The sequence below is a fragment of the Pseudorasbora parva genome, chromosome 11, assembly GCF_024679245.1.
Source record: "Pseudorasbora parva isolate DD20220531a chromosome 11, ASM2467924v1, whole genome shotgun sequence".
NCBI classification, from domain to species: Eukaryota; Metazoa; Chordata; class Actinopteri; order Cypriniformes; family Gobionidae; genus Pseudorasbora; species Pseudorasbora parva.
The window spans coordinates 22,965,521-22,992,638 of NC_090182.1; the positions used below are offsets into that span (position 1 = coordinate 22,965,521).

The 27,118-nt window shown below is 41.3% G+C and overlaps 1 long non-coding RNA gene across 1 annotated transcript; it reads left to right on the top strand.

Moving 5' to 3' along the window:
* LOC137092280 (uncharacterized) lies at nt 1-3,388 on the top strand. The gene is made up of 3 exons (XR_010908205.1): nt 1-467; nt 572-688; nt 2,911-3,388. It is a non-coding gene; the product is annotated as an uncharacterized lncRNA (long non-coding RNA).
* Nucleotides 3,389-27,118: the final 23,730 nt, after the last annotated feature.

Genomic DNA, 27,118 nt, shown 5'->3' on the forward strand with positions numbered 1-27,118 from the left:
CTTCACTCGGGTAGAAATCAGGGGCAAACGTGGACGAAAAGTTGCAGTCCTCCTAACACCACAAATGGTGGAATCCCTGAATCTATTAGTCAGCAGAAGAATTGAATGTGGTGTGCAGGATGTCAATATCTTTCTCTTTGCTAGACCAAAATGTTCAAGTTACTACAGAGGTCAAGACAGCTTGAGACTTCATGCAGAAAAGTGTGGTGCCAAAAAACCAGAATATCTACGCTCAACCCAGCTCAGGAAACATGTTGCAACCCTGTCACAAATTTTAAACCTCAAAGACAACGAGTTAGATCAGGTGGCTGACTTTCTTGGACATGATATACGTGTCCACCGTGATCACTACAGACTGCCTGAGGCGACAATTCAGCTTGCGAAAATCTCAAAGCTACTTTTAGCAATGGACAAAGGTTGTCTTGGAAACATCCAGGGGAAGTCACTTGATGAGATTCAAATTGAAGGTATTTTGTATATTTATTGCAAAATGTGCTGTAGATGCTTTTCCAATACCAGTCCCAACATTTACATACAAGAGTATTGGACTTAATTAACATTATGATTTCAGATCAGATCCAGTTAACTGATACTGAAGATGAAGCAGATGACGAACTTGATGGCTCCAGTTCATTTGGCAGACCAAATGAAATGTCAACATCTACACAAGAAGCCTGCAAGAGTGGAGGTAATTATAATGTATAATTTTTTGGTAACACTATTTTAAGGGTCCTGAATTATGCATTAGTTAAGCATAATTAATGATTAGCTTATCAGTGTCTTGCACACCACATTCAATTATTTTGCTGACTAAGTAAGGGCATCTTAGCCATTATTTACAAATTATTAAACATTTGAAAGATACACATTTATTTTATAAATAACAAAAATAACCTAATAATTATTGACTAACTAAATGTATAGTAAATACCTTTTGGCCATTATTTACTTATTATTTAATAAGCCACATAGTAATTTTATGTAGTGATGTAATCATATTGCTGTGCCATTCTGTTGTTAAGTTAGCTGAACAATACACCAGTAATTGTTTAATTATTGCTGCTTTTGCAGCTATAAAGGGCTAAAATAATGCAATAAAGACAGTTTGACACACCGTTATCAGTCAATAAGTGCCATAATTAATGTGGATATTTCAGTTTATTAACAAGAAATAAGCCAATAATGAAGTTAACTACCATCTATAGAGGTCTAATAAAGACAATTTGACCCCCCTATTCTAAATGCGAGTTTTATCCTCATTAAATATGACACTTATTGAGTGATATTTCAGTTTATTAACCAGAATAAGCCAATAATAAAGCCTAACTACCATTAATAGAGTTCTAATAAAGACTATTTGACCCCCCTATTCTAAATGCGAGTTTTATCCTCATTAATTATGACCCTTATTGAGTGATATTTCAGTTTATTAACCAGAATAAGCCAATAATAAAGCCTAACTACCATTAATAGAGATCTAATAAAGACTATTTGACCCCCCTATTCTAAATCCGAGTTTTATCCTCATTAAATATGACATTTATTGAGTGATATTTAAGTTTATTAACCAGAATAAGCCAATAATAAAGCCTAACTACCATTAATAGAGTTCTAATAAAGACTATTTGACCCCCCTATTCTAAATCCGAGTTTTATCCTCATTAAATATGACATTTATTGAGTGATATTTCAGTTTATTAACCAGAATAAGCCAATAATAAAGCCTAACTACCATTAATAGAGTTCTAATAAAGACTATTTGACCCCCCTATTCTAAATCCGAGTTTTATCCTCATTAAATATGACATTTATTGAGTGATATTTCAGTTTATTAACCAGAATAAGCCAATAATAAAGCCTAACTACCATTAATAGAGTTCTAATAAAGACTATTTGACCCCCCTATTCTAAATGCGAGTTTTATCCTCATTAAATATGACCCTTATTGAGTGATATTTAAGTTTATTAACCAGAATAAGCCAATAATAAAGCCTAACTACCATTAATACAGTTCTAATAAAGACTATTTGACCCCCCTATTCTAAATGCGAGTTTTATCCTCATTAAATATGACCCTTATTGAGTGATATTTCAGTTTATTAACCAGAATAAGCCAATAATAAAGCCTAACTACCATTAATAGAGTTCTAATAAAGACTATTTGACCCCCCTATTCTAAATGCGAGTTTTATCCTCATTAAATATGACCCTTATTGAGTGATATTTCAGTTTATTAACCAGAATAAGCCAATAATAAAGCCTAACTACCATTAATAGAGTTCTAATAAAGACTATTTGACCCCCCTATTCTAAATGCGAGTTTTATCCTCATTAATTATGACCCTTATTGAGTGATATTTCAGTTTATTAACCAGAATAAGCCAATAATAAAGCCTAACTACCATTAATAGAGATCTAATAAAGACTATTTGACCCCCCTATTCTAAATCCGAGTTTTATCCTCATTAAATATGACATTTATTGAGTGATATTTAAGTTTATTAACCAAAATAAGCCAATAATAAAGCCTAACTACCATTAATAGAGTTCTAATAAAGACTATTTGACCCCCCTATTCTAAATGCGAGTTTTATCCTCATTAAATATGACACTTATTGCTGTGTCATGAGTTGCATGTCTGTAAAACTCAGCGCTGCGTTTCCCTTCTGAATCCAGTAACGCATCGCGTCCTCTTTGTCACTTTTTAAACTTTCAGACTTGGCTCTGTTGAGGTAAAAACAATTAATCATGTTGATTTTAGTTTATTTTTGTTCATAACATGTCATAGAAATGCATGTAATATTAAAGTTACATGCATTATGTAACATTTTGTGAACTAAATTGTAACAGTTTTTTTTATTATTATTTTTTTATATTAAACATGTCATACTGCAATGTTTTCTTTTTTAGGGACTGAACGTGTTGAAAACCGTGGGAAACGGATGTGGTCAAAAGCAGAAGTTGCTGCTGTGAATCGACATTTTAAAAATCACATAGCCAAAGGCCATTTGGCCACAAAATCTGAGTGTCTCCAATGTAAATCTGCTGAAGAGCATGTGCTACAATACCGGTCGGTACAAAACATCAGGGATTTTGTGAGAAACCGAGGTATAACAGCCAAAAGGAGGAGTCAATATGAAAGTGCATGAGTGCCATTTATGAAATGCGGCCTTAAGTCATTACATTTTATTAGACTGTTTTAGCATATTTTTAAATGTTGCCTGGGTTATTTACACTTCACTTCTTTGTTAATGTGACCTGTTTTACAATAAGATGTTCAAGTTTCTTTATTCAATATAGCTGCTTTCTCAGTTATTGTTGTTTTTTGTTTTAAAGGGATAGTTCAACCCAAAATAGAAAATTTGTCATGGCTTATTCACCCTCAAGTTGTTCCAAGCCTGTGTGAGTTTCTTTGTTCTGCTGAACACAACAGATGAAAGAGTGAAGAATGTTGAAAGCAAGACAGCTGACTGTAGCCACTGACTTTTTATGATAATATTTTTCCTACCATGGAAGTCAGTGGCTATAGTCTGGCTTTCAACATTCTTCACTCTTTCATCTGTTGTGTTCAGCAGAACAAAGAAACTCACACAGGTTTGGAACAACTTGAGGGTGAATAAGCCATGACAAAATTTCTATTTTGGGGTGAACTATCCCTTTAGGTCATGAAATTGAAGTTTTTTTTAATTGACTGACAATTTGTAGATGTTTTTGATGGGTTTTTTTTGTCTGTAGCATAGTGTTCAAGTGACATATTTTAAAGGGATAGTTCACCCAGAAATGAAAATTGTCATCACTTATTGTCACAATTCACCAGTGTGAGTGCCCGTGATCACCACCAGAGGGCACTCCACCCCGGACTGGTACTCCATCACAAACTACAAGGACTCCGCCTCCTGCCCCGAGTCCGAAGAGGACTCCGCCTCCTGCCCCGAGTCCGGAGAGGACTCCGCCTCCTGCCCCGACTCTGGAGAGGACTCCGCCTCCTGCCAAGAGTCCGGAGAGGACTCCGCCTCCTGCCCCGAGTTCAGAGAGGACTCTGGCTGGACCACCTGCTCTGTCTGCTCTGCCGTGGGGGTCTTCAACCGCACCTGCGCTGCTGTGGTGGTCGTCTGCGCCGCCGTGGGGGTCTTCAACCTCACCTGCGCTGCTGTGGTGGTCGTCTGCGCCGCCGTGGGGGTCTTCAACCTCACCTGCGCTGCTGTGGTGGTCGTCTGCGCCGCCGTGGGGGTCTTCAACCGCACCTGCGCTGCTGTGGTGGTCGTCTGCGCCGCCGTGGGGGTCTTCAACCGCACCTGCGCTGCTGTGGTGGTCGTCTGCGCCGCCGTGGGGGTCTTCAACCTCACCTGCGCTGCTGTGGTGGTCGTCTGCGCCGCCGTGGGGGTCTTCAACCTCACCTGCGCTGCTGTGGTGGTCGTCTGCGCCGCCGTGGGGGTCTTCAACCGCACCTGCGCTGCTGTGGTGGTCGTCTGCACCGCCGTGGGGGTCTTCAACCTCACCTGCGCTGCTGTGGTGGTCGTCTGCACCGCCGTGGGGGTCTTCAACCGCACCTGCGCTGCTGTGGTGGTCGTCTGCGCCGCCGTGGGGGTCTTCAACCGCACCTGTGCTGCTGTGGTGGTCGTCTGCACCGCCGTGGGGGTCTTCAACCTCACCTGCACTGCTGTGGTGGTCGTCTGCTCCACCGTGGGAGTCTTCAAGACCGCCGGCTCCGCTCCGGTCGCCTGCGCCACCCTGGTCATCTGCCCGGTCTGCGCCACCCTGGTCATCTGCCCAGCCAGCTCTATTCTGGCCTCCTGCTCTGCCTGAATCTTCCACTACATGGGCCTGGAGATTCAGGCAGAGCAGGAGGCCAGAATAGAGCGGTTGAAGACCCCCACGGCGGCGCAGACGACCACCACAGCAGCGCAGGTGCGGTTGAAGACCCCCACGGCAGAGCAGACGACCACCACAGCAGCGCAGGTGCGGTTGAAGACCCCCACGGCGGCGCAGACGACCACCACAGCAGCGCAGGTGCGGTTGAAGACCCCCACGGCGGCGCAGACGACCACCACAGCAGCGCAGGTGCGGTTGAAGACCCCCACGGCGGCGCAGACGACCACCACAGCAGCGCAGGTGAGGTTGAAGACCCCCACGGCAGAGCAGACGACCACCACAGCAGCGCAGGTGAGGTTGAAGACCCCCACGGCGGCGCAGACGACCACCACAGCAGCGCAGGTGCGGTTGAAGACCCCCACGGCGGCGCAGACGACCACCACAGCAGCGCAGGTGCGGTTGAAGACCCCCACGGCAGAGCAGACAGAGCAGGTGGTCCAGCCAGAGTCCTCTCTGAACTCGGGGCAGGAGGCGGAGTCCTCTCCGGACTCGGGGCAGGAGGCGGAGTCCTCTCCAGAGTCGGGGCAGGAGGCGGAGTCCTCTTCGGACTCGGGGCAGGAGGCGGAGTCCTCTCTGGACTCGGGGCAGGAGGCGGAGTCCTTGTAGTTTGTGATGGAGTGACAGTCCGGGGTGGAGTGCCCTCTGGTGGTGATCACGGGCACTCACACTGGTGAATTATGACACTTATTCACCCTCAAGTTGTTCCAAGCCTGTGTGAGTTTCTTTGTTCTGCTGAACACAACAGATGAAAGAGTGAAGAATGTTGAAAGCAAGACAGCTGACTGTAGCCACTGACTTTTTATGATAATATTTTTCCTACCATGGAAGTCAGTGGCTACAGTCTGGCTTTCAACATTCTTCACTCTTTCATCTGTTGTGTTCAGCAGAACAAAGAAACTCACACAGGCTTGGAACAACTTGAGGGTGAATAAGCCATGACAAAATTTTCATTTTTGGGTGAACTAATCCTTAAATAATAATAGTATTGTCTGCACTGAAGATGGCAAGATAACAAATGAATTGGTGTTTACATTGTTTTAAAGCACTTCACAATATTAAATACAAAACATTAATGTGGTTAAAACTTGTCAATTTTTTTTTTGCTTGCTCAACTGCTTAGTTGCCAGTCTTGCCACCTCTCTTAGGCCTCTTTAATGAAGGGGAGGTATTGTTCGGTCATTACCAGGGAGGATGTTTCAGTAAAATCTTACTATAATAGCTGTTGAAAACTTGCAAAGAAGATCATGAGGCAGTTACATGCTTCTAACACCAGCCCTAAACCAATCCCTGTAGCACTACTACAGTATGAATATCTTTAAAGGGATAGTTTACCCAAAAATGTAAATTGTCATTTACTCTCCCTCATGTCATTCTAAACTCGTAAGACCTTCATGCGTATTGAGGAAATCATCTAAGATGTGCCCATTTCAAGTTTGTTTTGAGGTATGAGACATACAAGAAAAAATTATTGTAACCTCTTATTTTAGTATTTCAAGTTGAACAAAATAAAAATGAGAAATCTTCCAGTTAAAAAAGATAAATATGTTCAGTTTCTAATGAAATTGGTAAATATTCTCTGCTTTCTACTTGTCAGCAGTGATGGGAATAACGGTGTTATAGATAGACGCCGTTAATGTTTTCAGTAACAAGTAATCAATCGAATTACTGTTTCCCCTGTTACAACGCCGTAACTGAGAACAAAATGCGCCATACAAACAAGACTTGAGAGCACTTCTTGTTAAACTATTTACTTTTGTGAGGAAGAAAATACTTCAAGCAGGCTACAGTATGTCTACCAGTTGTGAAGTTGTGACAGTTTTAGAATTTTAATGTGCACTACAAAGAGTCTAGGCTATGTAAGTTAGGCTAATATATTTTTTGTTATTATTATTTTCTATTTTTGGTAGACTTTTCTTAAGGAGCATCATTTATTTTTAGATTTATTTGATGGCCAATTGGGGTCTGTGATATAAATATTACAGTTCTAAACAATCTATTTTGTTTTATTGTCCCACTATAGTACTGATATTTACAATAATGTATTGAATTCGATAGGTGTCTCTCACATTGTCCACAGCAACATTAAAATAGTGTAGATTAGTGTACAATGTTTTATAATAATAATTGATTCTATTTAGTGTCCATTTCATTCATTTAATATTGGAGGCATCCAAGTTATTTTACATATTTGAACATTTACTGATTGACATTAACATTGAACTAGTTACTTTTCCTGGTAATTAGTTACTTTTATAATGATGTTACTAATTTAGTTACTATTTGTGAGAAGTAACTAGTAACTATTAATAATACACACACTTAATAATTACAAACACTTGTTTGTTCTACTCATTTCAACTGACTTGAAAACTGGTTAAAAAAAATCTAAATTCTATGATTTATAGCAATTTTTTGTATTATTTTTTTACAGTAATGCAATGAGTTACTTTTATTATAGAGTAATTCAGTTACTAACTCTTTGGAACAAGTAGTGAGTAACTACAGTATAACTTTTTTTTTTTTTTTAAAGTAACGTTCCTATAACACTGCTTGTCAGTGCTTTATATTAAATAATTTTAATTAGGTAACATTGGAGATCAAATTTGGAATTACTATAATGAGGTGTTTTATTCCATTTTGGAGAAATTGATGAAAAGGTCTTGTAAATGATTAATTGATTTACAGAGAAATACAAAATTATACTGTATCTGAAAACACTACTACCCCATATATCCTATGTAGATTATGTGTGAACAGCTTGATTGTAAAATTAGACCCATAGGATGTGAAAATTAATCTCAAATCAGGTCAAGTCACTATAAGTTAATATATATATATATATTAAAAATATGAGTAAGTCTATGCCAGGGTTGTCTAAAAGTGGTTCTGGAGGGCCACTGTCCTATCCTGCAGTGTGACAGGACAGTGGCCCTCCATGTAGCTTGTATCATCTCATTCTGGCTTCACTTTGGTATGAACATATGACCACTCTACATGACTCCCAGTGTAATCAACAAAGTTTCTGTAAAGATTTTATAAGGATGTTCTCAGGACAGGTCTCTTTTATTTGGTTTGGCTGTCCAGTGGTGTATGTGAACCATTAGCTGGATATTTTTGAGGATGAGCACTATTACTACTGTCAGTGCGCTAACTCAGCAGTGAGTGACCCAAAACCTAGTAGGCATAGTGAAAACAACCCAACAAAAAGAACTGAATCTAGCACATAACCCAAACAATTTTACCATGTATCATATAAATAACCTTAAAGCTAAATGCCCATTTAGTTTCCATGAGTGATCACAGAGTACAAACCTTTCTGGTTTTGTTTTGTGAAGTGATAATTAACGATCATGTCAAAGACATCCCATAGTCCCAGTAAACCCATATGTCTTTACAGTGCAGTGTGTAGTCCTGTTTCGTTGTATATGCTAATGAACTGTGATGTCATTGTGACATCACACAGTCCTTGTAAACCATTTGTCCTCATAATGCTGGTTTTTGTCTTCTAGGACACACGTCCTTGTAAGTCAGCAAAAAATCAGGGTGTCATGTATAGTGTTTTATAAAGTGTAAATAAATAATAAAGTTTGAGTTTTGAAGCCATGATTTTTAAAAGCATTCCTATTTTTATTTGAAAGCTCTAGCATAAAAGGAAGTCATAGTCCCCATAAACCACCTTTTTTTCTGGTTTGAAGAAAATGTCCTTGTAAGTCATGCTAACCTGTATGTGTGTGTGTGTGTGTGTGTGTGTGTGTGTGTAAATCTGAGCGTCATTGGTCTGTCACCGCTCGTCAATGTCAAAATATTTGATAAAACCAATCAAATCAGAGTAGGCGGGCTTTATCGTCACACAGAAACTGCCGAGGTTGAGCGCAAATTTTAGCAGCGCAACTCGACGTCAAGTAAGATAAATGCAGCTAAACTAAACATTCATGTTTGACAGCTTCTGCTTTAAGTCAGAAATGTTAATCAAAAGAAAAAAATATTTAGGTAAATGAATAAACTTGTTGTGTCTAATTTTTAGACATTTTTACCTGGAAATATGCCTATTCATAATGTAGAACTATAACGAACAGAAAATATTAACAAAGCCATTTTCATCAGATTAGGCATAAGTTTAATAATGAATGTGTATATATTGTAAATTAATATAATTCTTTTTGTAACATTCAGTAAATTAAAAAAAAACTCAGCTTATATTGGGCATAAGATAAGTAGCCTATGTTCATATTGTGATTTTAATAAACTTAAAACTTTGATAAACAGTAAATTAACATGTCTAAGAAAATTATTAATGAAACATATAAATATCAGTATGTTAATATGTAAACCATATGTTCACTTTGTTCACTGACGAAAACGGAAAAAAAGCAGTCAAAGCTCAGCGTTATGAAAAGACAGGGCAAGATAAAAACAGAGAAAAAGAGAGATGTGGACATAAGAAAGACAAATAATCTACTGCCCAGTGACATGGTTTTCAAGCTATTGTTATCAATTTTTTTGGCCTTCAGAACATCTTAAAATGCTCATATGTAGATCATAGAAATCAAAATTTTCTCGGGGGACCATGTTAGAACCCCCTAACATTTGGGATCTTGGTAATTATAAACCTGCCTACATTATTGGGTATGATTAATGCATGTACAATATGGCCATGCAGTAAGGTATTAATATTTGCTTTATAAGAAATGATAAACAGCCAATATCTTCTGGGTATGCATGTTTGTAAGCTATTAGTTAATAGTGCAATTTGGACCCTAAACTAAATAGTGTTACAATTTTTTCTACAGACCTACCCTCACTGGGGGCTGAGCCCCCCTAAAATAAAAATCCACGCCCCTGAGGCTGAGGCTGTCAGTCACCCAGTGTGAGGGACTCAGAGCTGAGATGTGAATTGTTTCAAAAGAAGACAGCAGGAGATAAATTGAGTAGAGTTTTTATGGGAGATATAAATTATGAGTCACATGAATTTTCCCTCAGTTTTATGAACAATTGGGTTCATTAAACATACTTATCATCATTTTTATCACATGCAAACGCAGTGCACGGACACTGAAACCAAACTTTGTTGAAAACGCCTGCCATGCAGGGTGAACATTTTTAGAAACTTCGGCTGCAGTGTTGTCGCATGGAACCAGAACCGGCAATAATTTTTTTTTAAATAAAAATCAGGCTTCTGATTGGCCAACATGGCTTTACAGTCAGGGTTATATTGCCACCTGATGTTTGTCATGCTCTTGACAGTGCTTCGTAGCGTGTTTTGTGTTTTCATGTGGAAGCAATGTTTTTTTTAAATGGAGGGAAAAACTCTATTTATGAAAACACCTGTGCCACAGACTGATAACTGAGGAGGAATTATAGGCATGGTGATGGACTCATTACAGACAGGTGTGATTAATTAATAACAAAAGATAGGCGGTAAACTAGAACAAAGGGAAAAGTGAGACAACCAACTAAAAGTCCATGAAAATGAAAATGAAACTGAACTGAACATACACGTGAGACATAAATGTTTTTCTTTTTCAAAGGACAAATCAGGGAGTGCATCTCGATCAGCTGCCTAGTTAGTCAGGGCACTGATCAGGGAGTCAGCCACTTTAAGGCCACTGGAATGTTCGTTTCTTGAAAAATCCTACAATGCACTGCAAAAACCAGGGAGCATCTCAATCAAAATGCCAATCAAAATACATTACTGCAATTCATAACGGCAATTCTACTGCAAAACTATGTTAAACAAAGTTATTTGTGGATAAAAATATATAATATGCATACCAAAGATGCTACAAAAAATCCCCCTATTTGTAAAAAATAAAACTAAAATTATGGCTCAAATCTCTTAATACATCAAAAATTCCTAACAGCCTTGAACACCCAGTAATAATATCGAAAACTGTTTCTGGAAGACCACAAAAAAAAAAAAAAAAAAAAAAAAAAAAGCACTCTTCTCCTTGCAAAGGATTTAGATGAACTTTGTAACGGTTTGTTGCTAAAATCCAATGAGAAATCCTCCATTGTAAATCCCCAGTTCTTTTTTTCAATTGGCATCTTGTACAATGACCTCCAACATCCTTTTGGAGATACACCTGATTCAATAAAATTAGTCCATTTGGTCTCTGGAAGATCTTTCAATGCCCTTAAGTTCAGATATTTGACACAAACAAGATAAAGAGCCTTCTTAGATATAGTGTCAAAGACCAAGTTCAGTTGTTGTAAAAGAGAATAATCTTCCATCTGTCTCCTGCCAATCTCCTACATTTACCACCACCCTAATGCTGGGGAAATCATTCTTAACCATCGATGGGATTAAAGGAAAGGACTCTTGTATCTCATGTAACAATTTTTCAACAGTCCAAACAGAGTTTGGAGAGAATACCAATCTTAATGTTTTTCTGCAGAAATCCATCGGTCAATTGACCGAAGATGACAGATTTTACATATTCCTGCTTTTACCAGGTTTGTGCAGACACTTTTAGATTTTAAACTCATACCAGTAAGATGAGGATTAAAAAGTAACCGTTCTTCAAGAACCCACTCATGGGGAACCTCAGACAACTCTCTTTTTGCATTTAAAACTGATGCATAAAAGGAAGAGAGTCCATTCAAATCCACTTCCTTCAAATTAATTAAAAATAGGTCTTTATCCAAGTTCATCCGCCCCACTCTTCTTAGTAGAGCTCAAGCATTTTTTGACCAGTTCTGAGACTGATGGTACAGTAGTCTTTGCGCAGTCTGCAGTCTAAAACCAGCCACCTTGGATTTAATGTCGATAAGGCCCTGGCCTCCTTTACTTAGGTGTAGATACAGTACTGATTCTCTCAACCAATGTTGTCCATCCCAGAAAAACTGTACCAATACTTTTTGGATTCCCGGAATTATGTTATGTGGTGGGATCAACACGATCAGTTTATGCCATAAAATGGATGCGGCAAGATTATTCACGACCAGCACTCTCCTTTTATAAGAAAGCTGAGGTAAAATCCATTTCCATTTTGATAATCTATTACAGATTTTATCTTCCACACCTTCCCAATTCTTTCTTTAATGTTCCTCAGAACCTAAAAAGACACCTAAAAACTTAAATCCTTCTTTTCCCCACTTTACATTTCCAGGAATAACAGGTTTCACATCGCCATTGCAGCATTGTTCTTTACCATTGCACCAAAAAGCTTCTGTTTTATTCCACTTCAGTTTTGCAGACGACACTCTCTCATATAGAGAGATACTGTAATTAAACATATCAATATCTCTTTGATCTTTCACTATCACAGTAATATCATCTGCATATGCTGTTAACTTCAATGCATTAGAGTTACCATCAATCTTAAAACCAGACAGTTCTTTCCTCAAAAGACACAGGAGTGGCTCCACTGCTAAAGCATATAACTGACCGGAGAGTTGGCAACCTTGTCTAATACCTTTAAGCATTCACATTGGTTTACTTAACCCACCTCCTATTTTTAAAATACAAGTTACATTCAGGTATAACAGTTTGAGCCAAGAAATAAAACCATCTCCAAATCCAAAAACACTCGTTTCGTACAGAAAACCATGATCCACTCATTGAACGCTTTTTCCTGATCCAGGAAGAGAAAACCCACATTCATTTCATTTTGTTTAGAAAAATCTTAAATATCTCTCATCATAAAAATATGATCATATATGATTCTTTCTGGAACACAGTAGGATTGATCTTGACATATTAAATCTCCTAATATAGTTTTCAGCCTATTTGCCAAAACTTTAACAATTAGCTTGTAATCAGTTGTAAGAATTGGCGCAGGCCTCCAATTTTTAAGAACACTCAAGTCACCCTTCTTTGGTAGCAGTGTTAACACTGCCCTTTGACAACTTGTGGGAAGGTGTTTTTCTTTAAAACACTCTTGGACCACCTCATTAAAGTCTTTACCAATGTAATTTCACACAGCTTTATAAAAGTCCAATGGAAGTCCATCAATTCCAGGTACCCTGCCAGGCTTCATCTGTTTAACAGCATCTGAAAACTCCTCAAACGAAACAGTTCTGTCCAGATGCTCACTTTGTGGTTTAGAAAGAGAACTGCTGCAGTAGTTTTGACACACATTCAGTGTCAGTGTCCTCTTTTCTATATAAGTTCGAATAAAAGTCCACCGCAGTCTTTCTCATTTCAGTTGCATCAAAAGTCTTACATCCATCCGGTGTTGTTAAACAATGCATTTGATTTTGCTGTTTTGACACTTTCTCCAAAATTAAAAAAATAAGCAGTGGGGGCATCCATCTCATGAACAGACATAAAACGAGATCTTATCAAGTCTCCTTTTGCCCTCACTTGCAACAAATGTTCTAGATCTTATTTCTTTTCACTCACAATGCCAGCTGAAGATGAATTAGAATTCTGAACCATACCAGATGTAATGTTTAAAATCTCATGTTCTATTTCTGAATTTTTTTTGTCTTATTTTTCTTGTTGAAAAACATGTATACTGCTGACAAAATATTTTGATTTGTGTCTTCCCTATATCCCACCACTGAATCAAATTCTCAAAATCATTTTTCTTAGAACCCCATTCATTCCAAAACAATTCAAATTTCTCATAAAAATCTCGCTCTTTCAACAGTGCAAAATTAAACTTCCAATATGGACTTTTAAATTTAGAATGTGTCAAAATAATATTGACTGTAATAAAATAATGATCTGATAGACAACATGGAAAAATATTACACCCCATTATTCTATTATTCTCAGCACGCTTGACATAAAACCCATAAAGTCTTGCAACACTTATCATTCCCTGTGAGACTTTTATCCATGTATATTGTTTCATCTCTTTATTCTGCTCTCTCTAAACATCTACTAAATCATTTTGAACAGTTACGCTTTTTAAAACAGAAGCTGATACAGAATGTGTCTCCTCATTATTCCTATCTAAAAGAAAATTAAGAGAACAATTCCAATCCCCACCAATGATTAGCATACCATCCACAGTGTAACTTTTTAAAAACTCTCACAATTTTCTAAACATAATCATTCTATCTAACCTTTTATTTGGAGCATATATATTTATGAAAACAAATAAATGAAAGCTTTAGCATAAGTTCTGCCAGGAAGACTTAATTGTTACGTCACTTCAACTTTGTACCTATCCAATCACATTCTTATACTGGTGTATAAAAAATCAGTACTTACTCATGTACTTACTCATGTTTGAGTTCGCAGATGCTGACGAACCTTCTCCGTCGCACCTTCTTCTTTCGTCGCACCTTCTCCTCCTGCTGCACGTCGCAGCTCTCGAATTCAGAGCCGAACCTCTCCATGGGCTCACAGGTCATTTGAGGACATAATTAAAGCTCTCGAGGAAGCCGGCATACTGGTTAGTCAAGGCCTTTCCAGAGAAGATTTATACCTCCTGGCCCAGAACACTTTTGGTATTCCATTAGTTTCCATCGCTTCAAAAGCCTCAACTTCGGCAGCCCAACCCAAACCAAGAAAAGAAAGAAAGAAAAGGTCCGCTAAATCATCTTCACCTCACCCAGAAAAAAGATCAGCAATACCTGCTCAGCTACCATCTTCTCCACAAAGAGCTGAACCATCAAACACGAACGATCAGCTCCTTTCTGCTATTCAAAGCCTCGCTCAAACAGTCAAAGGATTGGAATCCAAGATGTCTGCGTTCGAACATTATTTCTCAAATCACAATCTCAGCTCAGACCCGGCCACGACTTCATCAGCGATTCCTCAGCTACATTCCTTCTCCTTTGAATCAAGTAACCCCTCGAACGAGCCTTCCACATCTTCTACCATGCCTACTCCTCTACACTCAATTCAGACGCCTTTTCAAGACGTTCAGGCACCACTAACTTCTCCAAACTTCAACCTCTCTACAGGGCTCCAGCTCAAAATTTCGGTAGGCGTTTTGTTTCGCCGGCTGCCGTAACTGTGTCTCCTCACCTAAGAAATAACATCATCCAAGGTAAGGATGTTAATCTGGCTTCTTTACTACTCCCTTCACCTGCTGCCGACAGAAAGATGGTGAATTGTGGGAACGTGGCAGTTCTCCTTAAAACCTCCGATCCTCGCCTTCGACGCAATCTATCGTTTGGTGAATTTGTTATTGCGTTCAGCATTTACAGAGACATTTTGAGCCAAAGTTTTCCAGAGAAAAGGGAAGAGCTAGATCTCTACCTATCTATGATTGCGGATTTCAGCCAACGATACGGAGGCACGTTGTTTTACGAATACCACAAGTCACTTTCCGCTAAATCCGCGTCATTTATCGCACTCTTCAATTCAAGGATTGACTGGTCAGTTACAGAAACGGAACTGCTCATCCGTCATTTCGGCAGCCAAAAAATCTTGCCGTGTGCTATTTGCAGCTCTCACGGGCATTCGACCGCATTTTGCCCCAAAGCATTCGCAAATAATGATCCGGCTGCTGTCCATAGTGCTGAAAAAGGCCCTCTTCGGACAGCAGAGGTTGCCATTTCAGAAATTTCAATGGTTTTCCTGTTTGTCCTCGTTTCAATGAATCTGTTTGTGTATATCCTAACTGTAAATTTCTTCAAATCTGTAGTTCTTGCAAGGATCCACACCCGAAATCCATCTGCCCACGCCAGTACAAACCTGCAGCCTCAGGGAAAGCCCCCAAACAGAGAAAATTCTGAATAGTCACCCATCTACTCCTATCAATATCCCTAACGTTTCAAATTACCCTTTTTCTCACCCTGATCCGTTTTTTGTGGATTATTTAATCACTGGCTTGTCTCAAGGGTTTTGAGTTGGAGTAAAAAAAAAAATTGCAGTCAGCCAGAAATGAAGCCGACGTGGTTTCAGCACTGCTAGAAAAAGAGGTCAAAAAAGGATATGTTATTAGCCCTTTTGCTTCTCCTCATTTCTCTCCCTTTCGGATTAATTCTATCGGCATTGCAACGTGCAAATATTCTGGCAAAAACGTCTTATTTCCGATATGTCTTCTCCTCACTCTTCCAGCATAGCAAGTGTTAATGAATGCATTCCTTTAACTCCTTTCTCTCTACACTATGCCTCGGTTGACAACGCCATCCAGTCAATCAAGTTAGCTGGCCAAGGAGCCTGGTTAGCTAAGGCTGACATCACAGAAGCTTTCAAAACCATGCCAATCCACCCTTCTGACTGGCATCTTTTTGGAGTCAAATGGAATTCTAAGTTCTATTTTGCTGTAAGGCTCACAATTTGGTGTAGAAGTAGCCCCCACATATTCAACAGTCTCTCCGACGCTCTGTGCTGGATCCTGCTGAATGTCTGTAAGCTTCCTTTTGTTCTGCATTTACTTGATGATTTTTTGTTGATTGATTTTCCTAATTCTCAATCTACCATCCTAGATATACTTAAACAGGTATTTAATGACCTGTAACAGATTCAACCTGTAACATATAAATTGTTAACATTCTCATTCATTATGTTGCTCTGCCCTGATGAAGACCAATTTGGGTCGAAACATGTTGGCTCTTGTATTTTAAAATGATTTAAGCCATACCAAATAAAGGCTTTTTAATTATTTCCTCATCCTTTACTTAACTGAGTGCCTTGGACCTGCCTTTTTTGCCATAGGTATTTAATGACGTTGGAGTGCCTCTCTCCACGGTAAAAAAACCTTGGGTCCCTAAACTTCACTCGAATTTCTAGGCATTTCTCTCGATACGGTCAAAATGCAAGCTTCCCTTCCTCAAGAAAAGCTCGCAAGGATTAGATCCTTTTTGGAAAGTTTTCCTCTTTAGGTGTCGTTTCGAAACGTGACATACTTTCCCTACTCGGTCAACTAAATTTTGCCATGAGTATAATTCCGCAAGGAAGGGCTTTCATTTCTCAGTTTGCTAACATTGGCTCATTCTACGCAAAACTTCGAATCATCAACAGACCTACATCTATTTACCGACGCTGCACCATCCATTGGATTTGGGGGATTCTTTCAAGGACAATGGTTCGCAGAGAAATGACCAATCGCATTTCCCGCGTCTAGCCCTGGCTCCGTTTCTTCCGCGCTCCACGAGCTTTATCCTATAGTCATAGCCAGTGTAATTTGGGTCCAAAATGGTCAAGGAAACGTATCATGATGTTCTGCGATAACGAAGCCATCATCGCCATCATCAATAAAGGCAGATCATCTTGCCCAACGATCTTGCCTTTCGTAAAACGCCTAATCTGGCTATCAGTTGTCCATAATTTTATCATTAAAGCTGTTCACATACCCGGACTCTCTAATGTCATTGCTGATGCACTATCCCGTTTTCGTTTTCAGACTTTCAGACGGCTTTGCCCTTCAGCCAGCATGGATCCCACACCTTGCCCGGCCCTATCAGCAGCAATGTTAAATTAGACGACTTGGTCAGATCAGCCAGACATTACATGTCTAAAGGAGTAGCTCCTTCTAACTATAAAGCTTACACTTCCACTTGGTCTTCTTTTTTAATGTTCTGCTTTTCCTTTCAGATCCCTTTATTTCCCATTTTGATTTCAACTGTCTGCTCCTTTCTTACCTTTAATTTCGAAAAACGCAATCTTAAATCTGCTTCAATTCGGAGATTACTCGCAGGAATTCAGTTTTATGCCAAATATTTTAATCCCGATTTTCCAAGTCTTTTCTCTGCTACTTCCATCCGGCTTTTGCTTAAAGGCATTAGTAAATCAAACGGTTGCCTTTCACTTTACCCTTATTGCAAAGATTAATTACTTCCATCCGCAACGGGCTATTTTGCACATATAACAATATTTTACTAGAAACAGTGTTTCTAACTGCTTTTTATGGGTTCATGCATCCAGGGGAATTTACTTCAGCAACCAATCATTTCAAACCTGCCCATGGTCTTTCCTTCTCTGATTTACGCTTTTCACCTAAATTCTTTACGCTGTTTCTCAAGCACTCTAAAACAGATTCTCACACTAACAATTTCTAAAATTTGCAACAATTTCTGCCCCTGCACATCCATGCTTAAATTTCTTAAAATTCATCAAAGATCCTCAGATAATTCCCCTCTATTTATCCTACTTAACGGAGCACCCCTCCCTAAAGCCTGGTTTAGGAATCACCTAGTTTCTGTCCTCAAAATTTGTAGCCAACCTCCCTCCCAGTACACTGGTCATTCCTTCAGGATTGGGGCAGCCACTTCACCAGCTGAACGGGGCATTTCCACTGCAGCCATCAAGATCCTGGGCAGATGTTCTTCTTCTGCATTCGAGTCTTACATAAGACCTGATTCAAAAATCATCCTCGAAGCTCAGCAAGCTCTCCAGTAATGGTTCAGGTAAATCCCTATACAACTACTGGTGGTGGTATATAAAAAAATTAAATTAAATTTACAAAAAAAATGTACGTGACGTGGCCCTGCGGCCTTGTCTATGTGGTCTATCTGACTGCGTTCCCCTGCGGCCTTGTCTATGTGGTCTAACTGACCGTGTGGCCCTGTGGCCTTGTCTATGTGGTCTAACTGACCGTGTGGCCCTGCGGCCTTGTCTATGTGGTCCAACTGACCGTGCGGCCCTGCGGCCTTGTCTATGTGGTCTAACTGACCGTGCGGCCCTGCGGCCTTGTCTATGTGGTCTAACTGACCATGTGGCCCTGCGGCCTTGTCTATGTGGTCTAACAGACCGTGTGGCCCTGCGGCCTTGTCTCCGTGGTCAGACTGTGTGGCCCTGCGGCCTCGTCTTTGTGTGGCCCTGCCACATTGTCTCCATGTAGCCCGGGTGTTCAGGCATGTACATTTAAATTAATATATATATATATATATATATATATATATATATATATATATATATATATATATATATATATATATATATATATATATATATATATATATATATATATATATATATTTGCGGCGTCAGCAATGACCAAACATTTACAATTTATGCAGCAGCAGATATTAATTGCTCACGTGTAGTACTCATCTACAAAATATAACTCCAAGTCCTGTTTAGCCATCAGCAGGTGGCGTTCATGTCCTCGCTTACCATGTTAACCCTTGTTTTTCTTTTCTTCTCTTCAGGAACTCCAGGACTCAAGACCGGGGGTTCTACTTTATTTACCGTTTTGGGGGATAGGCTCCGTCCGGGTGGAAGCATTCTTTCATTCAAGTTTTTGGGGGTCGGCTGCGCCTCTGCCTTCGTCTTCAGCCAGGATATGCAGAGTCCGGACCCTCAGATTGCGAGCTACGGACGGGGCCAATGCCAAAGTACTTTATTGCTTGCTGGATTATTAATAAATGGATAATTGTCACAAGTATTTATTCTCCGGAGTCTTTCTGGCAGAAATGAAAGCTTTAGGATAAGTTCTGCCAGGAAGACTTAATTGTTACGTCACTTCAACTTTGTACCTATCCAATCACATTCTTTTACTGGTGTATAAAAGATTATTACTTACTCATGTTTGAGTTTGCAGATGCTGACGCCCCAATTCACCACTATCCTCCCCACCACATTCAAGTTAAATCCATCCCCACTCCACCCCACCACCACCAAGATGGTCCCTTCCTTACCTCACGGGGGGGTCGGCTGCGCCTCTGCCTTCGTCTTCAGGCAGGATATGCAGAAACCGGACCCTCAGATTGCGAGCTACGGACGGGGCCTATGCCAAAATACTTTATTGCTTGCTGGATTATTAATAAATGGATAATTGTCACAAGTATTTATCCCCCCGAGTCTTTCTGGCAGAACTGATTTTCAACTTTAGCTTTCACCATCAAAATACGTCCTTTCTCTAATTCCATTTCTGATAAAATATTGCCATTGAGGTAAGTTGAAATAAAATGGCTACACCTGCACTAACATTTGTGCACTAAAAGCTTTCCTTTCCACCACTTTTATAATACATCTGTGATGCTAACATACACCCATTTCTAATGGGTGAAGCCTTGGCCTGGAAGAGAGGTCGTCAGGTGGTCCCCAACCTTCACTAGGTGTTTCGACCCCTAACCACAACACCCTCCAGTTGGCGGGTCTGCAGTGACTGGCCAGGTCACTGCCCCTCTCCTCCAGGCTTCCAGCTTTTGTCCTCTCTCTTGTGCCAGAGCCAACAAGAGGCTCTTTCTGACGCTTCCCCCAGCCTACGGATGGCTGCTTTCCTCAAGTGGCCTCTCAGTCCAACCTTCGTCAACAGATTCCACACCGATTGAGCTGGGAATCCTCGACATCCGACTTCCACCGTCATCAGCCATGTTGTCCACCCCTTGTCCCGGCTGTCTAGGACAAGTTGCTGGTACTAGGCTCTTTTCCTCTCTGCAGCTTCCTCACAGCCCTCCTCCCACGGCACCGTCAACTCCACCAGGATGATCTTCTTTCCCTCCGGGGACCACTTGATGATATCTGGCCTTAAAGTTGTGGACAGTACCGCCTTGGGGAACTGGAGTTTCTTCCCGAGATCAACCTCTATTTCCCATCTCTGGGCTGACTGCAGGATATTCTGCCTGGCTAGGCTGTGTGAGACAGGTCTTTGGCCCTCTTTCACAAAGGCGATGGTGTTCAGCAGTGGTCTTACTTTGGCTGGTTGTTTCTTCCTCCTTTCTTGCTCCAAGATGTCTGCGAGCACTGCCAACACCTTGTCGTGGCGCCACCTGTATCTCCCTTGTGTCAATGCGATCTTACACCCTGCCAGAATGTGTGTCATTGTTCCTTTCCCACCACACAACCCGCACAGTGGGTCCTTCCTCATTCCCCACCTGTGCAAATTGACTGGGGTTGGTAAGGTATCATACACTGCTCTTAGTAGAAAGGATATACGGAAGGGCTCCAGCCGCCACAGCTCACTCCATGTGATTGCTCTCTTGGGGAGGTTCCACCTCGTCCAGGCACCTTGAGTCACAAGCTCGATGGATTTTGCTCTCCTCCCTTCTTCCTCGAGGCTTCGGACTTCATCCTGGATCATGGTTCTCTTCTCCCTAGGGGTGGACTTTGACCACTGCTGAAACTGTGCTGTTCCTAAACCCTGTCTTCCAGTGCAAGGGTTTCCTATGATCTCTTTGGTCCTAAGAGAACATTCTGCCTGGTTAATTGCCACGCTGGCAGCCCACTTCCGTCCAGATCTTGTACTAACTCCTGCTTCCCTGGTGAATTTGTCTTGAGATTCCCTATATGTCAGGGACAGTCTGCATTTAGCGACTTTAAACTCCTCCACCACTGATGACAGGGGAAGCTGGAGCTGGCCCGACCTTACCACATGTTTAGCTCAGATTCATTTTTCATGTCGCTATGAGTTTCTTGTAAAAATATAACTTCTGAATCTTTAAGCCTAAGGAACTCAGAAAGCAATTATTTTTTTACCCCCATCTCTTAGCCCGTTCACATTTTAAGATCCCAATCTAAGAATCTGCATTGCAGGGTAAAGAGAAGGAAAAAAAACAAATGACAGTGTTAACTGACAGAAAAACACAACAAAAATGAAGATAGATCCCATACCCGTGTGACTTATTTTTTTCCATTTGGCCAGTTCTACGTTATCTTTTTGAGACTTGCATACAGTTGTTAAAAACTTTTGCAGCCGAAATCTTTTTTGTTTTGAAATGACATCATAGCCCGCCATCTTCTGAGTGATCGCCACTGATTTTATAAACGTATTAACATTGGGGGAAAACTTCGCAACATCAACCTTTTTCCCTTTAGTTAAATCCAGAAAATCATTTAATTCTTTGACAAAATAAATGTCCTCCAAAGACTGACTGCAATCAATATCCGAAAAAGGCTGCCCGACCGCCACATAAGCGAGTAAGATGGACTCGACCACCCACTTGCTCATCCTCTGCTTTAAAACTGCCCCCCTACTGTTCTCCTCAACAGGGCAGCTATGTGGACATAAGTGTCTAGGCACAAACAGTGCATGAGCAGATAAGATGTCCTGGTTCGACGTCACCCGAGACGGAGTACAAAGGCTTGCAGCACAAAGGTTCGAGGAGCCTTAGGAACATAGCCCGGCCTAGAGTACAAGAAGGCCTTGGCCATACCGAGTGCAAATTCCAGACACTAGGGTGCCACCGAGAGAGCTTGTAAATCTCCTATACTCCTAGGGAGAAAAGCGTCTTTAGAACAATAAACTTCTCTGAAACTTCCTCGAGCAGCTTCCTCGGGAAGCTCGGAAAGACCTTGAAGGACCAAGAGATCCCAGGTCGGCACCCTGGTGCGAACTGCAGGCCTCAGCCTCCAAGTGCCATGAAGGAAACGAGTAACCAGAGGGAGTCGCCCCAAGAAAACCCACCCAAAGGAGTGTGGTAAGCACCTGAGGCCGCCACGTACCCCTTTAATGTGGGGGGAGCTAGCACAGCGGAGAATCTCCCCTGCAGGAACTCCAGCACCACATTCCACATTCAACCGCCCAGGAATGTACATAGCCCTCACTATGAGCAGTTCCACTGGGACCAGAGGGGAATAAGGCGTGCCAACTTGTATAACTGGCGTGACCTCGGACCTCCCTGATGGTTGATATTGGAGACCACCGATGTGCTGTCTGTGTGAACGAGCATATGATGGCCCCTGAGATACGGCAGGAAGTGTTTCAGAACCTGAAATAATGCCAGCATTCTAGACAATTATGCCATGAATGATGGTGTTCCTGCCATAGGCCCTGGACCGAGCGACCACTCATGGTCGCCCCTCCCAGCCCGTAAGGGAGGCATCCATGCTCAAAGATACCCTCTGGCATGGTGCCCCCAGTAACGGGCCTTGGCCTAGAAAGCAAGGGTCCCTCCGCATGACCAAGGAGCGGAGACACCGCCCCGTAACCTTGATCACAATGAAAGGATTTCCCCTTGGGGAAAGCCCTTGGTTTTGAGTCACCACTGTAGTGGTCTCATGTACAACAGGCCGCACGGAATGATATTGGACGGTGCTGTCATGAGACCCAACAGCCTCTGAAACTGTTTCACAGTGAGTGACTGGCCTAGTTTCACCCCTCTTGAGGCCTCTGATGTACTCTGCACCGCGAGTGCAGCGCCCTGAAACTGCTGACCGGCAGGGAACAACTGACTCGACAGCGCCACCTCCCTCCTCGGAGGGCGCGAGTCATCCTCGGATGAACCGCGAGGGCTCTCCACGCCCCGGCGCTCGGGCGGGGTTGGTGGATTGACCCTGTGAGGATGCCGAGGACAGACAGGTACCGTATACTGAGGTAACACCGTCTGCCCCCGGAGGAGAGCCGGTCGACCCTATGCGAAGCTCTGACCGAGCCTGCATAGAGACCAACCTAGATACGTTATGCTCTGCATTAGAGGAAGAACACTCTTCTTGGCGTTGAGCCTCAGCCCAATTCCCTTGTGTGGCCGAAAACAACATCTCGATGTTGAACCGCGAGACGAGCTGACTGTGCCAGAATCAGCCAGTCGTCGATTTAATGCGTGTCCACACTCTGGTGAACGTGCGGGGTGAAGTGCTAGACCAAAGGGAAGCACCCGATATTGGTAAGCTTCTCCCCTGAAGCGAACCACGGGTATTTCCTGTGCTGTGGAAGGATGGAGATATGAAAAAATGCATCTTTGTGATCTATGGTGACAAACCAGTCCTTGGACCTGATCTGAAACACAATCTGTTTGCGTAAAAGCATCCTGAACTTGAGCTTGCTACACAGAGGTTCAGAACGCAAAGATCTAAGATGGGCGCAACCCTCCATCCTTCTTTGGCACGATGAAGTACCGGCCATAAAACCTGACTCCCTGCCGGGCGGGGGAACCCTGCAGCAGAGCCTGTACTTCTTGAGATATAACCAGAGCCTGCTCGGGGCCCACCATCGTGGGCAGAACCCCATAGAAACTGGGTGGACGACATCAAAACTAAATGGCGTACCCTTCGTAAAAACTGCAGGACCCACTGTGATATATATGGCAGATTTTGCCAGAATATCTACTAAGGGTACCAGCCGCTCAAGGCTGGCCTCTGATATACTCTGCACCGCGAGTGCAGCGCCCTGAAACGGCTGACTGGCAGGGAACAACTGACTCGACAGCCCTCCCCGGAGGGCGCGAGCTGGGAGGAACACACCTTCTGAACAACTGTTCGTTTGCCATAATCTCTCACTGTCAGTAATGTGTGTATTTTGTGAAAAAACAACAAAGTCTGAAGTCAACAGAAGCTGGGGGCGTGTGTTTGCCGGCAGGCTTTATAGTTTCCGGGTCGATGACGTCACCCGCCTATGACGTTCCATCTCTCCATTGGACTGATTACACACGTGCTTCACGACGCAATCACGCAGAGGCGTTCCCATAGCGGTGACGCAGCTCGAGTTCCCTGAACGGGAACTCACTCACCTCTGACTTTGTGCTTGGATCTATAGCACTCTTCTCGGGTGCAGAAGTCTGAGGAATAACGTTGGGTTCACCTGCCGAAACCGAGGCCTCTGAATCCTTATTCCCATTTATCCTTGGTTTCTTTTCTGGAATCATTACCTCTGTTACAGCTATAGGCCGTTTCTCTTTATCTGGACTTTCATTTTTTTCCGCTCTGATCAGTTTACCCATCATTATTTCTGTCAATCTTTGCATTTTCTAATTGTTTCCTATGCGGACATGTAAACTTCTTATGTCCCAGATCGCTGCATTCAAAACAACGAAGGCTATCTGTCGTGGCAAAAATCATATAAGAACTGTCACCATGTTGAATGCGAAACGAGATATCCAGAGACTCAGACTGGGCATTTAAAAGCATGAACACTTGTCTTCGAAAAGACATCACGTGTTTTAAAGCTGCGTTTTTACACCCGAGCAGAACCATTTTAATGGATCCAGCAAACTTTCCATAACGACTCAATTCTTTTATGATTTGCTCATAAAAAAAAAAAATGAAAGGCACAACAATTCCATTTTCAACAAGGCTGTTTACGAGTTTTTCATCTTTAAGAAAAACGACCACAGCCTTGTTCATTCTGGAGGCCAATGCTATGTTTTCGTTTCCTACAATCTCGCCCATTGCTAGAAGCACGTCCTCTACAGTAAATGCTTGGTTCGAAAACACTTTACATCCATTTTTGATCGATAGCCCAGGTGTTTCCTCACCAGAGAGAGATGCCATGGCCCTTATCACAGAATTAATCCCACAAGTGTTTAAAGTAAACCCCAAAGTGAAAAAACAAAGAAAAATACAATACTTAAACTGAAAAATAACACCTTGAAACTAAAATTCAAGCGTGCCGCTCTCACAGCCCCACACCGCACTTCCGCTCCAGCATGCAATCCACACACACACACACACAGAGAGAGAGAGAGAGAGAGAGAGAGAGAGAGAGAGAGAGAGAGAGAGAGAGAGAGAGAGATTACTCAAATTGCAAAGTGCAATGCCTCATTTTCAATCCAGCACAACATTCTTTCTACACTCCAAACCTCTTCAAAGTGTTCCAATTTTTTCATATGAGAGTAGAAAATAAAATCATGCTTTATCCTTGCTTTTACAAGCCCCTTAAACAACAATTCAATATTTTTACTATTACCATAAGCTATTTTATATTTCCTACTAATATAAACTGCCATTTAGGCTTGACCTAAGAGGACATTTAACAACTGTTTAACAATTTCTTCCTTTTTTCTTTACAATCTTTAAAAACAAAAATAAACACAATCATTAGAGAGAGAGAGATAGAGAGAGAGAGAGAGTGAGAGAGAGAGAGAGAGAGAGAGAGAGAAGAAGAGAGAGAGAGAGAGAGAGAGAGAGAGAGAGAGAGAGAGAGAGAGAGAGAGAGAGAGAGAGAGAGAGAGAGAGAGAGAGAGAGAGACTTTGACTTTTAACATCTCTTTAATTACAAATCTAATTGCACAATATGCCTTAACACATTACTTCAGAAATAAATATATTTTAGGTAGCCTACTTTTTTTCAGTGCACAAAAAGATATACAAACAAAAACAAAAACAAGAACAAAAACAACCAGACAAACAAATCAGAGAAAAATGAATAAAAACTAACAAAAATCAATAACATGATGCCAGTCACTCAGTATAACTCACAATGATAATACATGAATGAACCAATATAAATTCTTACCTTAAAGAAGTTGTTCTGTAAATATATTACAAATGTTTGTAATATTGTCTATTATTTTCACATAACATATTCCACATTCACATATTAAGAAAAAAGAATGTGCTCCTCAAGATGACTATAGGTCTATTGTAAATCATTAAAGTTTTTTTAACTTTGAACAGCTCTTTTCATTGCCACGTGCAATTCTTCAAAGTAGCATATCGAACACTGCATGTACTAATATAAAAGATAATAAGCAGAAGAAATTTAATAACTTCATGCTGCTCTTCATTATCTTGTGTGCAAAGAAAAGCATCCGAACTTCTGCAGAGCAGTAATGAATTAGGCTAAATAATGTGTAGTTTGCGCTGTGCTGTTTTAATTGGTCACTGGTGATATTTAATTGGTCACTCGGTCCATTGAGCTGCACAGATGACATGTCAGCTCGGTGAGCCATTTCATCCCACATTTGGGGTGTCTGGCTTCCCAACCCATTCTCACTCCCAAAGTGTCAAAATCTGAAGCATGTCAAGTAACTTCCACGTCATGATGAAAACACTAAAGGTGCCCCTAAGTGTCATTTTTTGACATGCAGGGTGCTCCATTGATTTCAATGAGAAACTTTTAGTGTCATACAGACGCGTTGGTCATGGGAACGGTGTCGCCATGATGTGAACAATATTGGGTTATGATTTTGCCATTATGACATGGAGTGTGATTCTCAATTTACCCAACCCCACCCCTAAAACCTACCCATTTGTGTATTATGTTATAAATACATGCTATAACAGGCAGATGCGACTGCATGAACAATTTATTATAGTGTTCTGAGGCCTAATGATTGATTTGTGTGAAGAAAATCCCAAAAGTGATCACCGTTCTCCGAAGATCATGAACACAGTACATTACACATTCAAATTACATAAAGTGCCCCCCGAAGAATCACATTTCACAGGGAAATTGCATTGGCTCTCATATGGCTCTTAAGGAACTGGTTTTACTTTCGTAGAAACCCTTGCGATAGATGTATAAAATAGACAAATTAAAAAAACGTCTCGGTTACGTATGTAACCCTCGTTCCCTGAAGGAGGGAATGGAGATGTACGTCGGAACTGACCAATGAATTGGGATCTGACTTTAGAGACCACTCCTACTTCGAGTGTGTAAAAACGAGCCAATGAAATTTGGCATGTGATCCACGCATTTCAGGCTCCGCCCCGCAGCGCGGGTATAAATAGGAAGTAACCCGAAGGCCCAACAGGCTGAGGTGACTGAGCACCATGTCCCTGTGTTCGCACACCTGTTCC